The 5,172-nt window shown below is 41.9% G+C and overlaps 1 pseudogene; it reads right to left on the reverse strand.

Moving 5' to 3' along the window:
- Positions 1-3,190: 3,190 nt before the first annotated feature.
- Positions 3,191-3,290, reverse strand: LOC118661428 (annotated as a pseudogene).
- Positions 3,291-5,172: the final 1,882 nt, after the last annotated feature.

Below are 5,172 nucleotides of genomic sequence, written 5' to 3' on the forward strand. Positions count from 1 at the left end.
TATGCATACCCATATTTTGACTTTCCTGCTCACTTCCTTTCTCAGAGTCTGTGGTAGGACCTATCCTGAGTGTGCAGCAGACCTAACCTGGTGACCCTGCCCTCACCAGCCATAGCAGACTGGCCGGGGAAAGACATGTGGCCTTACATGCAACAGTGGGCTCTTGCTCTTAGAAATTTGAAATTGACTTATGGGACCTACTCAGCATTGTAGTAGTGGCTCTTGAACATGGAAAATGTAAAGCCAGGGCTGACCCATGGACAAATTAAGACAGGAAAGCTGTTGTGACAGAAAACTAAAGCAATTGGGCGTTCACATCACCATCAAGCTGTACTCCCTGACTGGCGGATCCTTGGTATTCATCCTATAAATTTCCTTTTTGCTTAAGGACCTTGAGCGGATTTTAGTTCTTTACAGCCAAAGGAGCCTAAGATCCAATGAGATGCTTCATTTAGGTAAAAGGACGTCACCTGAAGAGGTTTATCCTGGGGCTTTGTTTTTTTTTCTTTCTTTTTTTGTGATATATTTTTATTGATTTCAGAGCGTAAAGGAGAGGGAGAGAGGGATAGAAACATCAATGATGAGATAGAAACATTGATGAGCTGCCTCCTGCATGCCCACACGGGGGATGGAGCCCACAGCCTGGGCATGTGCCCTGACCAGGAACCGAACTGTCACCTCCTGGTTCATAGATCGATGCTCAACCACTGAGCCACACTGGCGGAGCTTGGCGTTCTTTCTAAGCAGAGACTGCATTCGTGTCAGTGCTCAGCATTTTCTGAGGTCCTGGTGGAGGGTTTGTGGTCTTCTGTGGGTAAGTAAGGAGAAGGACTTTCATCATTTAAACTTCTCCAGCACTGGAAAGCTTTTCTTTCTGCTTCTTCAGTTGATTGCAGATCTGTAGGAATTGGAAGGAAAAACTATGCCAGGATTCTCACCTCTGGGGGCTTCGGAGCAGCCTTGAAGATGGTGGTGCTCAAACTCCCAGGTGCCCCGAGCGGACAGTAGACTTCCCTCCTGAGCTTGGTATACCTTAGGGTTTCTGTTGGACAGTTCAGAGGGTCCTTCCCCATCTGGGCTTATTAGGATCCTAGAAACCTTCAAATTCAACATTTCTTCATAGGTATTTTATTTCCCTAAAAACAAACTAACTTTGAATGCACTGTCCCCAACTAAGCATTTATTGTGTTACTATAGCTGACGTTGTGGTTGTCTGTGACATTTAGTTTACCTTTCCCTGTTGTGCAGCACCTCTTTCCTCAGTCTCCCCAGTACTACACAGCAGTGCCTGGCACTCACCTGGTCACGATGGGAGTTCAGGGCTCTTGTTCATTGTGGGAAGTCACGTTCAATCCTTTCTGGATGTGAAGGAATGTGTTTTGTCCTGGTCACTGCTGGCAGGCATCTTGCAACAGCGGGGGAAGGCGGCCTGAGAGAGGTACCGTGGGGTAGGGTGCAGCCAGCAGGACTGCAGAGCAGTGGAGCTGGACCTTCTGTGAACAATGCCTGATGTTTACATTTCCTATGGGCTTTTCAACTACAGGTGCCAATGAGTTCCCATGATTATTTAAGCCAGTTTGAGTTTAACTTTGTGTTTTTTTTAACATAAAATATTCTGATAGATTCCGAGCTTTTAAATTCATTTACTTCTCTCAAATTTTGGGTTTCTGATTTCACATTCAAATATTAGTGCTTCCATTGTGCTGGGACAGCACCTGATATTTCCTGTATTATCTTTTGCTAAGAAAAATGTAATAATTTCCTCCCACGTTCCAAGTTCTTCTAGCTGGGCTAATAACCAAATTAACAGAGACTGATTAACAAGAGAAAATCAAATTTTAATACATGGACGTGAGGAATTCACATAAGCATGAAAATTCCAAAGACAGTGAAGCAAAATTTGGTATAAATGTCATTTTGGACAAAGGAGACAAAGGTGGGGAATGAGTCTTAGGTTTCAGAAGTGAGAGTGGGTGATTGACAGGTAGTGGAGGAGGAGCAGAACACACAGGGCAGGCAAGTCCTTGGTAGGCAACTCAGAAACACTGGGACACGGGCTGTCCAGCTAACAGGCCTGAAGCCTCCCAGTTACCATACTTAATAGGAACCAGCTAAGGAGAACATCCTAAGACTAGGCCTTTCCATCTGAATCTCTTGGGCAGAAAAGTGGGGAAGGTCAGAGGTTCTGAGTCTTTTGTTCCTCAATAAACAGCTTAAAATCAATATTCCAAGAGGTGGCAGAACTTTGGTCTTCTTCACCCTCCCAACAACCTTATGAGATAGATACTATTACCAAATTTCTATTTTTCATATGAAGATACCCAGGTTCTGATAGAGTGTGACTTCTCTAAAGACACAAAGTCTGTAAGTACAGTAGCATTTGAACCTGAGCCAATTACAAATATCATATTGTATCTATTTCCTATAGAAAAGAAATCGGAGCTCAAAAAAACTCACCTCTGCCCTGGCTGGGTGGCTCAGTTGGTTGGAACATTATCCTGTGCACCAGATGGTTGTGAGTTTAATTCCTGGTCAGGGCACATTCCTGGGTTGTGGGTTTGATCCCTGGTTGGGGCGAGTGTGGCATCAGATTGATGTTTCTCTCTCACATCGGAGTTTCTGTCTCTCATTGGTCTTTCTCTCTCTCAAACAAAATCAATAAAAACATATCTTCAGGTGAGGATTAAAAAAAAATTGCCTTCGTAGGCAGTTGGTGATAATCACTCATATTTGTGAAATACTTTTTATTTTTCCAAAGCACATTTGAACCTATGTTACCACCATGTGGACAAATCCCATCAGTAGGTTCTGACTGAAATAGAGGCCAGGCAGATGCTACCTGGGAAACGAGGCAAGGTGTCTTTATCTAAGGGTGGAGATGGATCAAAGTGCTATCAGGAATCACAGGAGAGAGAGCACCTGTGTTCTCTGTGACAGACATAATGCACAAGCCTCTGGGCCCCCAAAGAGGGCTTCAACACCACTGCATATGATGAAGCCTGAGTGACTGAGGGTCGCTTTGGGACTTGTAGGAAGAGTCACTTAGTCAGGAGCAGACCATTCCCACCCCACCCCCACCCAAGTCCAGCTGGATCTTTATGATCAGATCATCAATATTGGTGTTACACACGAGACAGTATTCTACAGTGTACACAAGCATCAACACTCCTATTTTTTCCTTTCTATTTTTATAAATATTTAACACATCACAAATTTGCATCAGCCTTGCTCAGGGCCATGCTAATCTTCACTGTTTGGTTCCAATTTTAGTATATGTGCTGCCAAAGCCAGCTTTACACCCTCTTTTAACATATTCATTCTCCCCAGGCTCGCACAGTCTGGTCTAGAACCCTTTCTGATGTTAGAGCTGCAGAATTAGAGCAAGCGTCAGTCACCCAGATGGCTCTGAGGATCTTCCAAGCCCTCAGACTAGCTGTAAGTCTATCAGAGTGATCATTATACCCCAGGTGTACCAGTTAATAATGCAAATTTTTTTCAACAGATGGAGTTACACGTGTTAATATATATGCGATTTGATATGTATGCTATTTTGTTGTATTGACAACAAGCTTCAAAATTTCATATGTCAAATTTTCTGAAGGTGTTAACATCATAGATATTTTTACATTTAAAAATGTTGAATTTTGTGCCAAAAAAAAGAGCATTTGCAGAAAGTTTTAATTCATTACTTTATTTTGAAGAAAAGTGCTGCTGAATACTTCGGGGAGCTTATGGTGAACATGCTCCATCTCAAGATACTTGTGAACGCTGGTTTAAATGCTTTAAGAGTGATGATTTCGATGTGAAAGAAAAAGAATGTCCAGGTCAACCGAAAAAGTTTGAAGACCAACAATTATAAACATTATTGGATGAATATGCATGTCAAACTCAAAACCAACTTGCAGAAAGATTAAACATTGCTCACAATTTCCGATCGTTTACAAGCAATGGGAAAGATTTTAAAGTAAGGAAAATGGGTGCCACATCAACTGAACGAAAAACAAATGGAAAACCGAAAAGTCATCAGTAAAATGTTGCTTCAACAGCACCAAAGAAAGTCTATTTTGCATCGAATTGTGACACGATGAAAAGTGGATTTATTTTGAGAATCCCAAATGCACAAAATCATGGGTTGATCCAGGTCAACCATCAACATCGACTGCAAGGCCAAATCGCTTCAGAAAGAAGACAATGTTCTGCATTTGGTGGGATCAGGAAGGTGTGGTGTGTTATGAGCTTCTAAAACCAGGTGAAACCATTAATACTGATCGCTACCAACAACAAATAATCAATTTGAGCCATGCTTTGATCGTGAAATGACCAGAATGTGTCAGAAGACATGGCAAAGTAATTTTGCTTCATGATGATGCACCATCACACACTTCAAAACCAGTTAAAGACACGTTAAAAGATCTTGCTGGGGAAGTATTAACCCACCCGCCATATTTACCAGACCGTGCTCCTTCAGATTACCACTTGTTCCGATCGATGGCACACACACTTTCTGAGTAGCACTTCAAAACCTACAAAGAAGTGGAAAATTTGGTCTCTGAATGGTTTGCCTCAAAACAAGAAAATTTCTATTGGGACAGTATCCACAAATTACCTGAAAGATGGGGGAAATGTGTAGCTAGCGATGGACATTACTTTGAATAAAGCACTTTTGATGTTTCTCTTGAAATTATTGTGTTTTCTTTTATTACAAAATCCGTATTACTAACTGGTAACCTAATAATTTGACAGATGAGAAAGTTAAGATAGTTAAGTTAGCCCTAGCTGTTTTTCTCAGTGGTTAGAGCATTGGCCTGAAGACTGAAGGGTCTCGAGTTTGATTCTAGTCAAGGGCACATACCTCGGTTGCTGGCTCCATCCCCAGCCTGGGTTGGGGCACGTGTGGGAGGCAACCAATTGATATGTCTCTCTCAATTGATGTTTCTCTCTCTGTTTCTCCCTCTCCAGTTCACTCTAAAAATCAATGGAAAAGTTATCCTCGGGTGAGGATTAACAACAACAAAAAGATAGTTAAATTAGAGGGGTTAAAATTATTTGTGCACATAGCAAGGTAGTAACAGAACTGAATGAAAACTGAGGAATTTTGACTTGCTGTTTAATCTTTGTTTAACTAGAATGCATTAACTCTTCACCCACAGGAAGTCAGTCACCTGAGCAGTG

Source organism: Myotis myotis, unplaced genomic scaffold (assembly GCF_014108235.1).
Source record: "Myotis myotis isolate mMyoMyo1 unplaced genomic scaffold, mMyoMyo1.p scaffold_m19_p_1, whole genome shotgun sequence".
NCBI classification, from domain to species: Eukaryota; Metazoa; Chordata; class Mammalia; order Chiroptera; family Vespertilionidae; genus Myotis; species Myotis myotis.